Source organism: Pinus tabuliformis, chromosome 7, assembly GCF_031772625.1.
Source record: "Pinus tabuliformis cultivar Carrire ecotype Pingquan chromosome 7, CPIR1, whole genome shotgun sequence".
In the NCBI taxonomy this organism is placed as follows: domain Eukaryota; kingdom Viridiplantae; phylum Streptophyta; class Pinopsida; order Pinales; family Pinaceae; genus Pinus; species Pinus tabuliformis.
In genome coordinates this window covers 1069196447-1069215333 of record NC_142293.1, presented here as the reverse complement: position 1 = coordinate 1069215333, position 18887 = coordinate 1069196447, and the positions used below count along the sequence as shown (strand labels likewise).

Below are 18887 nucleotides of genomic sequence, written 5' to 3'. Positions count from 1 at the left end.
TGCTAGGACATTCTTGGTATTTCTTTGAGGTCTCTTTGCTTGAAGAATAGATCAAGGATTGCTAGATAACTTGGAGTGAATCATATACACTTCTATTATATCATTGAATGAGCTATTTAGCAAACATCGATCTACTTCAAGCTAAGAGACCTTAAAAATTTATCAAGAATGTCATAGCAATCTCTGCACTGATAGTAACATGTCAAAAGCAACTCTCCAGGGAGACCAAAAAAGCATAGCTTCACATATTTTACTTGCTTGGCCATAAATATTGCTTTTGCATTTTTGTCCATTACAATTTCTTACCTTATTCACAAGACCTTGAAACTTTTCTCATATACATAATTCGAGATAAAATAGGATGTTATCGAGATGTTCGCAACACTGATTCTAAGTTTCAGTACTTGTTGTTGCACGTTTTCTTTTTCAGTTCTTCAAGTTTGGGAATGAACTATAGGCGTATGAATGTAAACAATGGTCGTATGCATACAAACAAGTATATCCATGAGCTTTTCTGTATCAGTTCTTCTGGTATGGAATTGAATTATAGGTGCATGAATGCAAAGACGCCCATATGAGGCACGTGCATGAGCTTTAGTTTGAAAAACTTTTAGATGTAGGAAAATGCTGAATTATGGATTTTACATAAAAACGGTAGCCAATCCTTTCATTCTGGAAGCAGAAAAGTTTGGATATCAGAACATACATACAATTAGCCTTGTCTCCATATTTTCCAAACCAGAAATTAATCATGAAGATTTCCATACTTGGGTCTCTCACAATCAATTCCCCACTCTCATCTCCCAAAGGCAAATCCCCTTTGATTACCGGGGAATTGATATTCCCAACAAGTACAACAAGCAGCCCATTTTCAAGTAATCAATTGAGTCTTGGCAATGTGGTATTAAGGGCTTCTCACAGCTTCAATGGCAGAACCATCAGCGCCAGTTTTGCAACAAAAGAAAAGAGGGATATTACTTTCAAGAGGAAAAATGATCACTATGCTCTTTTGGGTGTCTCTTGTCATGCCTCCTGCAATGATATCAGGGTTGCATACAAAAGACTGGCACTGAAATACCACCCTAATGTCATGCCTCTACAACAGCTTGAGACAACCACTGACCTTTATTCTGAGATAAATCAGGTTTATGACACTGTGTCTGATCCACAAAAGAGAAAAGCATATGATGATCTGCACCTCATACCCAACTTTGACACTGTCAGGGTTGCAGCATCCCCATCCTCATTTCCCCATCCTCATTTGAGCATTGGAGAGGAAGGAATTGGGAAACAGATCAATGTTGGTGGTGAGGGGGAATTGTGACCATGTTCTTATTTCTAACTCCAGTGCGTGGATTTTGGTTATGTATTAGAGATGAATAAGACCTTTCAAGATCATACCTTCTAGAGAAGGCAAAGGACCAAGATATGTGGTGAAAATTTTCAGGCTGCTTGAATGTACTCTGGTACTTTGCTTCCTATTTATGTATGGTGTGATGTTGGGACCCATGCCCTCTTGTTTAATATATGTTATTATGTATATATTTCTTTATGATGGGATGACCTTGTAATTAGTTTTGGTGGGATATTTATTTGGAGGATTTTTACTGCTATCACAATAGTCAAGATGGTCACTTCTAACTTTCTTGTAGTCAAAGCACATGGACATCATTGGATAATGGAGATCATCACAATGCAGCTTCCTACAAGAATGCTTGGGACATTGAAGAAGCCATCAGATTTTTTGTGCCTCTTGCCATCTGTCCCCTCCCTCAACAATGGCTTACAACATCTATGGTATTTTATACAAACTTATTGTGCAAGATCAAGAGATCCATGCCTAACAGTCAACTTGACTTATCGTGACTTTAGTCGTTATATAAAAAAAAAACATGGATAGATACATTGATTTTGATTAGAATTGTAACTTGTTTCCAATATTTATTTTTATACAATATCTATCATATGTTTATTGTAGATATTATCTAGCACCTTTCAAAAGTTGTTTCAAGGAAAGTACCTTCAACATTCTCGTTTGTGTCCTCATAGGGTGATCATTAGCCTATTTTCCAGGGCTTTATATTGTTCTTTGTCATGGTAATAAAAGTTGATTGAATGATCTTGGACATTGTAAATATATAATTTTGAAACATTATAATGATGTGTAGAGATTGCATCGATTTTACAAGACACTTCAAGGTACTAGTTCCTTTCCTATTGCCTTACGGCGTTTTCTTTGCAACATCTGGTGCAAATGCTAGTTTATATTCTCATATTGGGATCATTGGTAATCTATACCAAATCTTTTTTTTTTGGTCTACTTACATAAATCATATGATTTCCTAGTCCTTCAAATATTCACATACTAGATTCTTTCTTATCGATAGGGTTATTTTTGGCGTTTTCTTTGTATCTGGTTTGTCAAGTTCTAAAACCATTTATAACTTACCTATCATACTTTTTGGCAATATATTACATTTTATAATCCAATGGGTCTACGAAATAAAAAATATATATACAACGTTGTTATAACTTACCTATCATACTTTTTTTTTTACTATTAAACTTGACTTATATACAACGTTGTTTTCTCTTACTTAGACCAAGTATATATTAATAATACCATCATCAACATTATGGTACACTTTTATCGGAACTTTCATACATTAATCTTACATAAACGTATATCATATATCAATTACATTGGACACTCCACATATGTGTTTGTATGTTATATTGTGTTCCATTCACCATTATTAATATTTACACTTCACAATTGTCGTTTCCATATTAATTCTATGGTTTATACATCGAATTCAATATGGTTTATAACCTTTACACATGTCTTCTCCATATCCTTCCATCGGCATACATGTGAGTTGTTTGCACTATCATGAATTGTCCTTTTAATCTACCAGTTCAATGGTTGTGATGCGATTTGTAGAAATCAACGGTATTTAGAGTTCTATGGTTTTACTTGCAGAGTAATGACTAACCCAACAGTTCTTGTCCATTTGCTTATTCTTTCAGTGCGCCTATCACTTTGCAACTAAATTTTTTGATGCTATTTTCCATAATAATGACAGGAAAGAAATGGATTTTCATTTCTGGCATTTGCCATATCGTTAATTCTTTTGAACAGGAAATTAAATGTTGATTTGTTCAAGGGTTTATACCAGAGGTAATTTTGTTTTACAATTGTGACATTTTCCATTATACTCAATTTGTTCTATTATTAAGATCATTAGGGTTTAAATCTCTTGAGGATGGATCCTCACCTCATGGTTGTGGTTGGGTTTTTCTATTGTACTTGTAGTGATTCTATGTTGAAGTTTTGGGGTTCTTCTATTGTACTTGTAGTGATTCTATGTTGAAGTTTTGCTACAAAACTTTGGTCATTGGCTCTAAAAGTTTTCCCGTGGTTATAATTTTAACAATAGACTCTTTCTTCGTACCCTTCGTCCAACAATAATTCTCAGGGGATTATTTGAAGCGGAGTTTTTAATTAATTTTGATTTCCTTTCATATTCCTCAGGTATAAAATTTGGGTTGTAATAGTTAGTGATTTTAGATCATTTACAACCTTACTCCTTGCATTACATTTTCATTGGAGTGACTAAAAAGGTTCCGGGGTTTTGTGCTTCTAACCCTCAACTCAATGTCTTCTTTAAATCTCCAGGTAATATACAAAAATTCAATCTTTCATATATTTTTATAGTTATATTACCCATATTTCCTCTATTAATGTGTCATTTTCTCGATAATTTTCTTTTAGGGTTTATGCCCACTTCATTTTGAACCTCACTTAATCTCAAAGTTGGATAATTTTTAATCTATTGTACAAAATAAGCATAAAAATGTTAAAGTTTTTCTTCTCTTTTCTTTTATTATCTTATGATTTTTTGGGGGCTTAGGGTTTACCTTTAATCGTGGCATGTTACAACTACATGCAAGCCTAGACTTTGTTCTTTGCTTTTGAATGTGAACTCTACTAATACATAATGATTTTAAATTTATAACCTACAAAACAATTTCTTGAAGTTACTCAAGATATTGTTCATGTTTCTCTTATAAAATCAAACTTTGTGTATTAATTACAGTTATTCCCTATGTTAACATATTTTCCTTGCAAATTTTAAGGGTATACTTATTTCTGTTTTATTACACAGGTGTAAGACTAGGTGTTTTATGTTCCTCTCTCTTATTTAGGTAAATCTACTTTTTCTTTTATTTTCTTGCATTATTCCTTTAGAATCCTAATATTTTAATTTTGTTTACATAGATATAATTTTATATATTCTTTGAATTCTGATATGTTTTTGCAAGTACTTCCTAGACATACAAAAAAAATTACAGTCTTCTTGTGCTGACAAGGAGATTCAAGCCTTCAATGTATTCACAAAAAAGTTAGTGTTTTTTCTTTGTTAGGTCAGATAATCCGAACCCTTGGTTATCTCGTCTGCTTAGACTTGAATGTTATGTTGTTGTGTTCAAGTACATGGTTCAATACCTTTTGAATACTAGATTCTAATACACCTATATGTTTTCTTTTTATGTTAAAACTTACTTCCTGCGAGGAAGTATTTATCTAGAATATTAATATCTTAATGTAATAAATTTATGCGAAAAATGTATTCCCTGTTTTCCTCGATGACTACATTTTTTCTTTGTTTAATTCTAAGAGGGTTCTCTAAAAACCCTTTTGTATAATTTGGTTATTTGAATCTAAGCCATTAAACATTGTTGTTGTACGGAAAATAAAGTTTTGTGTACTTCCAACTTCTCAATTCATATCTTTTATTGATATGGAACTCATAATATGAGCTTTTTACTTGGATGCATTAAAATCTTTATGTTTACTTTTAAAGTAAAATAGTTTTTCTCAATATAATTTATTTTCCAATTTGATATTCTTTGTTCCTTTCCATCTTTATGTAACTATACAATGTTTCAATATACTTTTCTTTATTTTTCTATAAATACAACACCAATAGTGACTCAATATATGTGTTTATACCTACATTCTAGTGTGTATATATCTTGCAATAGATATATAGGAACATAAAACTATTACAGTTATAGTAATTTTTTAGTACTTTTATTTATATATGTATAGAAGCATTTTGTACACAACTGAAATTCAACTTGTATAAACATAGGTTCTAAATTGCATTAGAATTATTTCTTTACAAAAGAAAAATCATTATATCAAATTAAAATTCTATTGCTTCCTGTATGCATTGCATTTGTAATACTTCAACCAACACCATACTAAAACATGAAAATATTTCATATCTAAAAGCAAATCTCTTTACTTTTCTTTATTGTTTTTCTTTTTTCTTATTTCTTCATAACTCTCCTAGCAATAATATAGTAAGAAACAACTATTCTAATTCTTTCATTTTGTCATCATTTCTAATAGTACATAAACTACACATAATACAATAATGACCCTCATGAGTTCTAAATGTTGTTTTCGGAATGTCTTCAGTGTTCATTCTAATTTGATGATATTCTGAACGAAGATCCAACTTGATGAAATAAATTGGTCCATGCAATTCATCCAATAATTCATCAATGACAGGAATGGGAAATTTATCTTTAATAGTGAGCTTGTTGAGATCCCTATAATCTAGACACATGCTCCATGACCCATTTTTCTTGTGCACCAATACTACTGGAGCAGAGAAAGAACTTTGACTAGGTTGAATTATACCAGCCTCTAGCATTTTTGCAACCATACGTTCAATTTCACTCTTTTGGGCATAGGGATCTTTGTAAGGCCTGATGTTTGGATGAACACTTCCTGGAATCAAATGAATAGCATGATCATGATCACAAATAGGTGGGAGGCCTTTGGGAGTCTCAAATACCTTGGAATGATTGTCCAAGGATTTTTGGAGATCTAGAGAAATAGATGATTTCAATGTGGGAACCTATAGCAAACATAATTGTGCAATTACACCTCATTGTTCTTTCTTTAGAATCTTTGTCATGCCTTTAGAGCTAATTATCTTTCTCGGTTTCCCTGTGATACCCATTAGTTCAACTTCCTTTCCTTCCAAAAAAAAATTCAAGAAAAGTTCTTGAAAATTAAAATCTATTGTACCAAAATGTTGTATCCATTGGAATCCTAGTACAACATCAACACCACCCATTGGAATGGAAAGCATTGGACTATTCAATACATATTATCCCATGGATAGCTTAATATTATGGCACTTTCCATAGCAATTTATGTTTCCTCCATTTTCAACCATCACTTGACACTTTGGTGTTGGATATAGGAAGCAATTCAATTCCTTAGTTATCTTGAATAAAATTATGGGTACTGCCCGAATCAATCAACACTATTACCTTTTTCTTCTTAATATTTCCTCTATCTTGAGAGTTTGAGGAGTGTTAATTCCAGCCAATGCATTACAAGATATGGTTGGATTCATTTCTTCTTTCTCTAGGGTTTTTTCCTAGTGCATATCCTCTTCTTTTGACATTTCTTGTTCCTTCTCTTCCTCCTCTTCACAATCTATGTAAAATAATTTCTTCTCAACACACTTATGACCTTTAGTGTATTTGTTATCACAACTGTAACAAAGCCCTTTTGCTCTTTTTTCTTCCAATTTTTGTGGTGTCAACCTTGTAAGTTGTGGAAGGTTAGGGGCAACAACACTTCCATCTTTATAGTTGTGAGTGGTAGGCTTCCTTGTTGCCATAATTTTGCTTTCAATTTTTCTTGCAAACCTGAATGCCTTCTCCAATGAATCAGGTTCCCAAAGGTGAACCTCATGTTGGATGTTATCCTTTAAAGCCCCTATGAACACATCAATCCTATCCTCCTCTGGAATATATTTTACCCTTGTGTTCAATTTTTGGAAGTCCTCAATGTTCTTCACCATTGAACCCTTTTGTTTGAGATTTATCAATTGGCTAAAAAAAGGTGTTGCTTTTTGTATCCTCATAATGTGCTATCATTTATTCCGTAAAAATTGAATAAGTGACCATTTTTTTACGAGAGAAAAGCCATCGATACCATACAGGCTAATTCGGTTCCAAATATAAAGTTGCAATGCGTACCTTTTGTGTGTTTTGCACATTATGGAGATCAAAATATTGCTCCATCTGTAGTATCCATGTTACGGTATCCATGTCGTCAAAATTCCTCATATCGATCTTTGGAACATGGTGGATATTCAATCCAAGGTTAGAGTCTATGAAATCAAGATTAATATTTCTTTTGTTCTCATCATGAGTTTCCTTTACTACCCTTTCGCCATTAGTAAGCATTTCTTGTAGCAGCTTTGTCAAATCTATCTTCAAATATTCCATGTTTCCTTTAAGTTTTTGTTTCTATACCATCCATATTAGCTTCCATGCCATCCATCTTAGCTTCCATTCCATTCTTTAAACCATCCATATTAGCTTCAGTTACTTTTTGTGAAAACAAAATTCATTGCACTTGGCCTCGTAATTTTGATATATCATGTTGCATTTCTTCCTCTTCTTCATGTGTCATAGTAGATATTTCGGGTTGCTTACTAGGTGTTTCCATTTTATTTCTTCGGTTCATCAATGAAAGATAATTATTCTTCACAATTCCCTTTGAATCACTTCAAACTACTTTCTCAAATAAAACTTATGCAAATTTTAAAAAAAAGCTACACTTTTTTTCCGCTTTGTATGAGATCGACCTTGAAATGATTGTAACTCTGTAATTTCATATCTCCAAGTTCTGAAATTTCGTCTTGTGATAGTTGTATGAGTCCTATTTCCAACCTCACAAGTCTTATCATCATTGGATTCTCCAAGAAATAGTTATGCCCAGTCTCCCACGATGACCTGATTATAGACTGGTTCAGTAGAGCGAACTTATACGACATGCCATGTGTCACTATTTCGACCTTCATCCCTGAACACAATATCCAACAAACTACAGTTTGTTCTCTTTCTATCACATATTATGAAATTTGAATCTGATACTCAGAGAGAAATTTATGATGATTTTCCCAAGGTGACCTGTTTGAGATCGAATTCGGGAGCCTGCAAAAACCCTAAATTCCTTAGTTCATATCTCTGAAAATATAGTGAACCAAGGTCTTAAATTGTTTCACTAGGTTCATCACGATTTTATCTCAAATGGGTTTCTTCTGTAGCTTTGTAGAAAAAAAATTATAGCGAAAATTCCACGATGACTTGTTTGAAGTAGCGAAACCCTAGAATCAAAAGCTCTGATACCAATTGTTATGCAACCAACTCACAAAATAGAAGAAAGATAGATCAACGAATTCAAAAGTACCCTATTTGAGGGGAAACCTCATTTAAATTACAAAAATGAAGATGATTCAAATGGCAAGGCCTCCTTTCTATATATAGGAGTCTAAGGGGTCACAATATAATCAGAGTTGACATAACAATAATAATGTAAGGGCACAACAATTACAATAGTGGGCTTCTATGGGGCACAATAATGAAAATATGGAGATAACATGGGCACAACAATAACAATAATGGGCTACAATGATAATAATAATAAGGGAATACACTAGTATTATAGGGACCTAACATGGGAGTATTACAACTTCGCCCATAGAATGTCTCAAACAGACTCATCCTAGTGACTCCTGATACCCATTGTTGTAAGCAAACTCATCCAGTGGAAGATACTCCTCACACTTCCATTTTTTATGCATGACATACATCCTTAGCATGTCCTCCAAGATCTTGTTGACCCTCTCTGTCTGCCCATATGTTTGTGGATGATAAGTTGTATTGAAGACCAACTTTGTACCCAATCCTGCAAATAAATCGTTTCAAAAACTAGGAGTGAACTTAGCATCTCGGTCTGACACAATATTCTTCGGAACACCATGCAACCTCACTATATCCCTAATGAAGACTTGTGCTACCTCACTAGTTGAATATGTAGTCTTCACTGGAATGAAGTGAGCTACCTTTCTTAACCTATCAACCACAACCATGATGGAATCATGCTACTTCGATGGCCTTGGAAAACCTATATTGAAATTCATGGAAATGACCTCCAATTTCCATTTTGGGATCAGAATAGGCTTAAAAAACTAGTTGGGTGCTTACACTCAGCTTTCACATGTTGACAATCCAAGCATTTAGCAACAAACTCTACCACTTCCTTCTTCAGATTCGGCCAATAGTAGAATATCTCCACCATTGTCAATGTCTTTTGATATCCTGGGTGACCCGAATATGGCTTGACATGAAACTCCCTTATGATAATATTCTTGAGCTCACTATCATCTAACACATAGATTTTGTCCCTAAATCTGATCAAACCATATGTATCTTGTTCACTTATACCCTATTGTAACCTATGCCTAAGCTCCCTATACCTATCATCCTATTGTCCTTCATGTAAGATCCAATCTTGTACAACCATCCCATAAGAACTCATAGTTGTTATATGATTTACCTGCACTCTTCTGTTAAGACCATCTGCAACCAGATTCTCCTTTCCTTTAAAGTATCTGATATCAAATTCAAACTCACTAAGAGTCGCCAACCATCTAGCTTGTTTGGCATTTAGATTCAGTTGGTCCAATAGCTACCTCAGTCCACTGTGATTGCTCATCAATACAAACTTACTGCCAAGAAGATAGTGCCTCCACATCTTCAATGCAAATAATTGTTGCCAACTCAAGGTCATGAGTCACATAATTTTTCTCGTGATCATTATGGTTCCTTGACTCATAACACACCACCTATCCTCCTGCATCAAGACTCCACCAAATCCTCTCTTGCAAACATATGTACACACCACAAACCCTTTATCCATATCTGCAATCTTGAGAACTGGAGAATTTCTCAACAGTTGTTTTAGCTGCTCAAAACTTGTTGTACATTCCTCTATCAATTCAAATTTCTTCCCTTTTCGATGAAATGATGTGATAGGATATGAAATATGAGAGAATTTCCTAATGAACCTCTTGTAGTAACCTACTAACCCCATGAATGATCTGACCTCATCCACATTTCTAGGAGCTTCCCATTCCATGATAGCTCTTATATTTTCTGGATCTACTACTATTCCTTCCTTGGAAACCACATGGCCTAATTAATGTACCTCTATCTGAAAGAAACTGCATTTTCTAAGCTTGGCATACAATTGTTGCTCTCTTAGCAATCTCAATACAACTATTAAATGTTCGGCATGCTCTTCCTCATTCTTAGAATATATCAATATATCATCAATCAATGCAATAACAAACGTTTCCAAACAAGGACGCAACATATTATTCACCAAGCACATAAAATTAGCTGGCACATTAGCCAAACCAAAAGGAACTACAACAAACTCATAATGCCCATACCTGTTCCGGAAAGTTGTCTTGAAGATGTCCTCTTCTTTAATGAGTACCTAATGGTATCCTGATCTCAAATCAATCTTTGAGAACATTGTTGCTCCTTTCAATTGGTCAAACAAGTCATCAATCCTTCACAACAGATACATGTTCTTGATGGTTACCTTCTTCAGCTTCCTGTAATCAAAACACAACCTAAGAGTACCATCCTTCTTCTTCACAAACAACATTGGTGCACCCCAAGGCAATACACTTGGCCTAATGTACCACTTGTCAAGAATTTCCTTCAACTGGAACTTCAATTCCACTATCTCTAGAGTGCTCATCCTGTAAGGTGCCTTCGATGCTAATGCTACCCCTGGTACCAACTCAATAGAAAAGTCCACTTCCCTGTGAGGAGGCAAATTTCATATCTCTGTTGGAAACACATCCTAAAAATGTTGTAATATAGGGTACCTCTTGAATATTGTTGCATCCTAAACATCCTTACCCTTGTCACTGGAAATATGGACTACAAATAGTACACACCCCTTTCTATGATTGTGCTTAGCTTGCATAATTGTAATCATCCTCATTGATGTAGGCTTGTTCTTCCCTTGCAAGATTCTCTTTTCCCCATTATCATCTAGCAACTCAATAGCCTTGTCATAGCAATCTACTTTTGTTATGTGGAGGCACATCCAATCCATACCCAAAATCATACTATATGATCCTAATGGAAGCACAATTAGATGCACTGATGTAGGCATACCATTCAGCTCAAATGCACAAGCTCTTACCTAGTGATGAACCCTCTTCTTAGTACTTGTATCCAACTGCACCAATCAAGACTCTGCATACTCTTCTTTCCTCAAACCACACTTATCCACCAAGTCAGGATTAACATAACTATAATTAGGTCCAGGCTCAATCAAAATAGAAACAACTCAACTACAGAGCTTACCTTCCATCTCAATAATGGATGCCTAGTGATATGCCTACTTGTTGTCCACAGCTGCATAAATTTGAGGAATGTTATGGCCCACATCACCAACCATCTCCACCTCCTGAGTACTATAGATTTGAGGCCTACCACCCTAGAAAAATGGAAAATCCTTCTTTCAATGATCTTTGCCACATATCCAACACTACAACGATCCTCTACCATCACTTATATTCTACTACTCTCTAGGATGTGACCCATGTCCCTTCTCAACTGCATTAAACTTATTGTAAGGAACAACATTTTCTTTCTCACCTGCATCCTTAGATCTTCCCCACTTTGGTGGCCACTTCCCTTTAACTTTTTCATTCCCCTTCAATTCACGCTTAGGCTTGACTTTATTCTTTGACTACTCATAACAATGCTTCAGTTTCTTGGTGGATTCCTCTAGCGATCATGGCTCATCAAACTCAATCCGGTCTCTATATGTTGTTGGAAACCCACTGGTGAACCTTTGAATATTTTCTTTCTCATCCTTCAGGTAAAGCACATACGTCAACAACTCCAGAAATCTGCTAGTGTACTCAGCATTTGTCATGAAACCCATATTCAGCTCATAAAACTCCTTAGCTATGTCATCATAATACCTCTCAGACAAGTACTTTGTCTTTAAGAGTCTCTCAAACTTATCCCAAATCAAATCTTCTTCTTGAATGCCCTTGACAATTTTCACAGCTTCCCACCAAATATTTTCTTTTCCTTTAAGATTGAAGGTGGCTATCTTGGCTTTCATGTTCTCTAAATAGTTATGAAATCTAAAGAATTTCTTCATCCAAATCAGCCATGCCTCTGCATCTTCTAACTTCTTCATCTCTCCATTAAATATAGGTGGCTTGACTTTCTTGAACTCCTCAGGAAAGTACACACTCCTCCTATAAGGATGATGGTAGTGACGACTGTGATTATGTCTCCTAGATGAGGAACTAGAGTGATACCCATACATACCAGTCCTCCATTCAGGTGTATCTAATGATCTACCACCTCTAAATGTGTCCCCTCTATCCAACCTATATCATGACTGAGACCTGCTAACATAGGCTCCATCAGTCTTCTCTTCCTGATCTTGACTAATCCTAAATTTTCCCTACCTCTGCACGTCTGAAAAGCTCTGAAGGCTGACTGCATGGCCTTTTCTTTAGCCCTTGCAAGTCTTTCGTGAGCCTGAACCAACCTGTCATTGTCTACTTTGTGTTACACAGTATTTTGTCACACCTCTTGTTCACTTCCTATTCCACGTCCCGAAGTGCCAAAATGTTGACAATTGTGAAGTGTACTCATCACGAAACACATATTGAAACATCCCTGCAGAATAGAACAAAAATTGCTGGAAGTCAATTCTAGAGAAGTTTGATTGAAACCATAAATTTCAAGACCAATGCTCTTTGCTCCACTGCTTTCCTGTGATGATGGTAGGTTGCAGTTCTTTGACCTAGCATTGCCACCGTGGGTTTTGATATGAAATCTCGTGTTGAACCTCTTTTGGCGGGTTTTCTCAAAATGGAGGAGAAGCTTCATATGTTGGAAACTTCGAGAAACAATGATCTAGATGTTGTTGGGTAGAGATATGGTTGAGCTCTCCCATTTGGAGCTCTTGATACTACCTTTAAGGGCCTTCTCCTTCAGATGTGGACCTTCCTCCCTCTTTTTTGGATCCCTAACTCCATCTCCCTTCCTATAAATAAAATATCCTCCATCCCCAAATGGTTGGTCATTGATTTCCTACTTTCCTATGCTAAGATTATGCCTAAATGTTGCCCATATCACTTGGAGAAGGAGTGTTTGAAAAGTCTTGGCTTGGACTTGACATCCACCAAAAGGAGGTCTCTAACATTAAGGCAATGGTTGTATGCTTCCCATTTTATTCATTAATATATACATCTGATGTTCACTTTCCATAAATGTATAAATACTTATGCATTTATATTGATGCTCCTTGATCTATAAAGTTGTTTATGTTTGATATAGATTATGTATGCCCTTGTATCTTGTATTGTCCTTTGATCTCTCTTGCAGGTACTCGAATTTAAGGAATAAGAAAGGAGCGAGCCTAGAAGCTAAGGGATCGAATTCATCATCAAAGGATTGAGCAATTAGCATCAGAGCGAGGTAGGCTTCTCTCTCTCTCTCTTTTCATTTTTAAACATAATCTAGGAAAGTATGCATTAGGTTGTTCAGAGTGTTGCTAGACCTACTTATTGGGCTAGAGAGATCACTTATGTTCGCAGAGGGGATTTATCTTCACAACAAAATGGGGACTCCATTGGGAATAAAACCCAGAATCTCATCGAACGGTTATGCATTAGACAATGCTAACACGAACTTGTGCTCCACGTACTGTCGATATATATTGGGAGACCCCACTAGGTTGCTATAATTTAGCCACAAGTAACCAAATAAGTCACCTTGTAAACGTGATACACTAAACACAACATTCAGGGAGATTGGTCACCGTATGTTAAGTCCTTGGTTTTGGCTAAGGTGTATATTGCGGTTCACAAATACTTGGCAAACCCTCTTGCCTAGATTACCCTTTTTTATTTATTTTTTATTTTAAGTTCTAAAATTTACGACCCACGATAACATGTCTTACCCATGCAGTTCTCCTTGGCCTCATTATGCCTTACTAATGCTAAATTTTTATATAAACTCAAATAAATCACCTCCTCTCCTTTTGTTTTTTAGAAAAGGTCATCGTGGCAGAACCATCGAGTTCGCCTCACATATCCCTTTCACAATCTGACACTGAAGGGTCACCACAAGGAGTCCACCCTGAAATTCCAAAGTCACTTGAATGTCAAGGATTTTAACTTGGAATTTTCCCAAGTATTCAACCCCTTGCTTCTTGTCCTCCACCTCGAGAGTCGTTGTCATCATCTCATAAATCTGACCCGAAAACTCCTGAGGTTCCTCAACAATTTTTGTTGTTTCCCCCGAATCCGCTTTACGATCCTTTGATAATATCTCCTCAACGCCCATATAGTTCATTTGATAATCTCGACGTACCTTTGGAACTTTCTCCTTGATCATCATGGATTCCTCCTCGCCAATTGTTTCCACACATGGCATTAGAAGTTGAGATTCCAACCTCTCCACGAGATCCTCCTCCGGAAGTCTCAGCCACTCATACTCTGGATCTTGGTGATGAATCTGAATATCACTTTCTGCATGAAGGATTTCCATATGTGTCCTCTCCTCATATGGGGAGTGGTCCAACTCCATGCCCTGAAAATAGTGAACCTTTATTCCCGCCAAGTTATACCTCTCATGGCCATTTAGTTTCAGGTACTCCAAGCACGTCTTCGCTTTATCATCATCCGATATGGTCATTTGGCATTACCCCTACCTCTAGCTCGTTCATTTCAAAAAGGGCTTCCCAAATTCCTGTTCAAAATGTGGTTTCTTCGATTCTTGTTCAACCTACAGTCATGGTTGGTGTTAGTGTCGGTCTTGAGCCCTCCATCGGTGATCAAAAGCTCTTTGCATTTTGCATAAGTAGGTGTCTCATCAGTGTCAGTCTTGCATCCCATTAGGCATGCCATAACACTGATGGAGGAGCTGGTCTTTTGTTCCCTTCTTGGTTTTGCTGGAGCAGGTCATGTCATTTAATGAGCTTGTGTTATACTTGTTTATTTTGGTCTTGAGATCCCAAGTCTTAGGTCTAGGGTTTTAAGTCAAAAATCACTGCAAGATCATGAGTCAAAGGTCCATGAGTGCCCAGCAAGCCAGAAGGAGGTATGTACATATGTTCCATTGATATTTCTCATCAGCTACAGCTCGTTTATACCTTGGTTTTAAAAACTCTGTTTTTAAACCCAAGGTCATGTGAAATTTGCAAAAATAAAGAAAATTTTCAAAATTCTTCAAAATGCCGGAAATAACCCTGGTCTCCTCACTAGCATCCCTCAGATGGTCAACCTGCAAAAAGAACGGAGTCAAACGCATCAAAAGGCTCATTTCAGGACAAAAAGACTCTAAAACAGTGTTAAAGAGAAATGCAAAAGTCAAGACATTATAAAGTGGGTTTTTGAGTTAAATTTTTTTTAAATATGAGCTTATAAAGGTAAATTCCCTCCTTGGAGGTCATCATAATGCATTTAAAGGCAAGAGAATACGAGTAAGAGAGATTGAAAGGCGATTTTAGCAAATTTGCAGCAGTTTCAGTCTTTTGGAGGGTGCGCGACCACTCCAGCGCTCATTTCCTTTGCAAAAATACACGCGCGCGACCACTCCAAGGGTGCGCGACCACTCCATCGAGGGGCGCGACCACTCGTCCTGTGTTAACCAAAACTCACCCAAACTTCGCCAATTCTTCGAATTTGCTCGTGGATCTTTCAAGTAAAATGGCGACACATGGCTACCTCTGTAGTTTGTTTTGAGTGTCACTGTAAGAGTAGTACCTCTTCGACTTGAATTTGAAGAGCATATGATTTTGCGTTTGGTGAACTTTGTAAAAAGTCTATCATGGAGATTTTGGAAGGGAAGCACGCAGGAACAAAATTCAGATATGTGGATATTAAAATATGGTATAGGGCAGGTCAACAATTCTTCTACAGATGTTCGGAATTTTGAATTTGTTAAGAATCCACATTCAAGTCAGCTGCATTTCCTAAAAGTTATGGAGAGTTATAAAAGTGAGCCATCATCAAGGAGAGGCCGAGAATCATCAAAGAGATACCAAAGCAGATGGCAGGAATCTTTACTCAGGGCTCCGCTAATTTATTGTTTGTAGGTGTGTCTGGATAAGCTTGACGTGGAGGGAGATCTTGATAGCAGAATGTTTAATAAAGTGAAACAACATGGCGATGCATAGAAGATTGTCCTTGATGCATGCTTACCTTTTATGGATTTACTAGACGACAGTCGATGCATTCCCTATAGCATCCATGAGGTGTACCAGTTACTGGGAGTAGCAATTTCCTATCCACTAGTGGTACAAAGACTCTCCTTAGCTTTGGATATGATTGGCAAGGATGTCTTTAGGGAACACTTGTTGTCGGTATCTGATTGTATGATTTATACCGGCAATATATTTGGTTATAATCCAGCTGATTATCGAGACTTTTACCGTTGTATGAATTTTTCTGTACCATTCACAGAGAGCACCTTGAAAACGCCCATTAAATGCTTTGAGAGAGCAGCTGAAAAAGGTGTGAAGGATGTCCTTTCTGGTGCAGTCGCATCATGTTCTTGGGGTAGACGTGCTCCTGTGGGAACAGGTTCAGATTTTGAAATTTTATGGGGTGATACAGAGGAGGAGCATAGCAAGGTGAATGTCTTGGTAGCCACCGATGTTGTTAAAGAAGACATTGATGTGCGAAATTGTAGCTGTGTCATTCGTTTTGAAAGGAGCTTTATTCAATCTCGTGGGCGAGTCAAAACAAATCAAATTTTATCCTTCTTCTTGAGAGAGGTTCAGTGGGCCGAAACCATTAGTGGACAAAGCTCAGATCTACGCCAACAGATGACGAGGAAATTCCCCATGAGGTTCAGCGTGGAATTGTGGCATGCAGTGCAGAAGTTGAAGGAAGCAAACCCCTCAGACAAAAGTGCAGTTGATCACTGTTAGAAGGAAACGTAAACAATGAGACTGTGACTACCTCCAGCACAAAACCCAAAAATAAAAATGGGTGGTTTCTACCTCCAGGTCTAGTTGAAGAAGCGAGGAAACATTTGAAGATTAGTAAGAAGCAGTTCAAACGATGCTGGGAGATTCTTCTATATTTGAATTTGAACCGCTCTGATTCATAATGTGAGGATAAATATCATATCTCTCTCATGGAACAGATAACGCCAGAACTCTTTGATAAATCAAGCGAGAAGAGTGCCAAGGGTAAACGTGTGATGCGACCGCTATTCAAACGGTGCCAGAACAACAGAATAGGATTCGATTCCTATTTCCCCAGATTTTAATTAATGTTGCAAGCTAGATTTGCGCTCTATGTGTCAGTCATTAGAGGATTTTAGGGAAAGGCTGTTCTATGTTTAGCATAGAAAACGCCCATTTCTAATTTTGTAATTGTAACAGCGCAGAGATTTGGGGCGTAGTTATGAAACCCAGAATGTGCAAAGTGACATATCGACTGCTCATGTTTATTTTCAGTAATTGGGAGTGACACCTGTAATGCCACTAATGCCACCGCTTCATCAGTTTTCAACAGTTCGAGTAGAAGAAGGAGCGCATTTTTATTTTCAGAAGGAGCTGATTGTTTCTGTTAGTTTATTTATTAATAATTCCTGGTCTTGGGGTCAGTTGTTTTTCCCCAGCTGTGTTTATTTGATATATTAAAAACTTCATTTGTAAGAAAAAGAGAATAGTCAGGGGAGAGATTTTTTCTGAGTGCTGAGTGCTGGAACAGAGCTTTCATTGTACAGTTTTTGGCAGAGAATTTAATGGAATTTCACAGCTCTGTTTGCTGAGATTCATGTGGTATGTTGATTTAGCATAAGTTTTCCCTTTGTCTCATATGTAAACTGTTATGTTTTATTCACCTCATGATCATATCTAATTGAGCAAATGAAGTGTTTAGGTAGGAATTCATAGTATTGTATGCTCCTCTTATAAATTTTCTCATATTCAATGTTTTCTCCTGTTTAAGGAGGATTCAAAGTATTATTTGCCCTCCTTAGCTCCTCACCAGTCTTGCCATCCCATTTAAAATCTAGATTTGGTGTTAAATTGCTTGCCTACCTTGCCTCAGTTGATAATCTGTGTAGTCATTATATTTCTCTGTTCAAGCTGTGATTTTTCCCATGCAGCCCAGAAAAGCCCCGTCATTTAATTAAAAACCCCAAACAAACCTCCCTTATCAATTTACTAGCCTAAGATCTTTATTCCTAATTGGGTCAGCTCATCCTATTGAAAGATCTATCGAATCTGACCCGAGAGAGCCTTCTCATACCTCGTAGGGCTAGCTACGAGGTGAAATGGTTTGATGTAGCCTTGAAGGTTTACCTTCCTCAGCCTAGGGTGAAATCTCAAGCGCTAACATAGTGGCGACCATACTGGGGAGAACAAATTTGTAATTTGCTCATTGTAGTGTGATTTCTTAAGTCTTAGACGGAGCCTGAAGTTACGCCAGAAGCCTTCGAAAACGCTCTTGTTTTACATCAGCGTTAGTAGATAAACGCTGCTTCAGTCAATCTCCGTGAGCTTTTGAAACCCTCACTTCATTGACACTTTACCCCAGTACATGTATCAAGTTTAGATCTGATTGTTGATGGTGAACAACGATCAGACACTTGAAAGGCTGAAATCATTCACTTGGCGACTCTAAATTAGTTTTGAAGATCAGATCCAAAGACTCCACTGGAGGATGATCCCGACCAGCAAAAACATCAAAGGACAACATGGACAGATCAGGTATTCAAGTTGGAAATTCATCCAAGGCATTTTGTTCTTTGTCATAAATTATTTCTTCTCTTTTCCCAAGAATGTCAAGAAGGCTTTGCAAAGCATATTGTATTTGAGAAGAGATCCTCGGCCTGCAGTTGATTCTTTTCCTTCGAAGATTGTGAATACCAAAGATTTGCATGCTTTTGAGCTTGATCAAGATCCTTTTTCCGAATTTTGTGAT

The 18887-nt window shown here is 36.7% G+C and overlaps 1 pseudogene; it reads left to right on the top strand.

Moving 5' to 3' along the window:
• The first annotated feature begins 751 nt into the window (after window positions 1-751).
• LOC149251308 (uncharacterized) lies at window positions 752-1311 on the top strand (annotated as a pseudogene).
• The last annotated feature ends 17576 nt before the right edge of the window (window positions 1312-18887 follow it).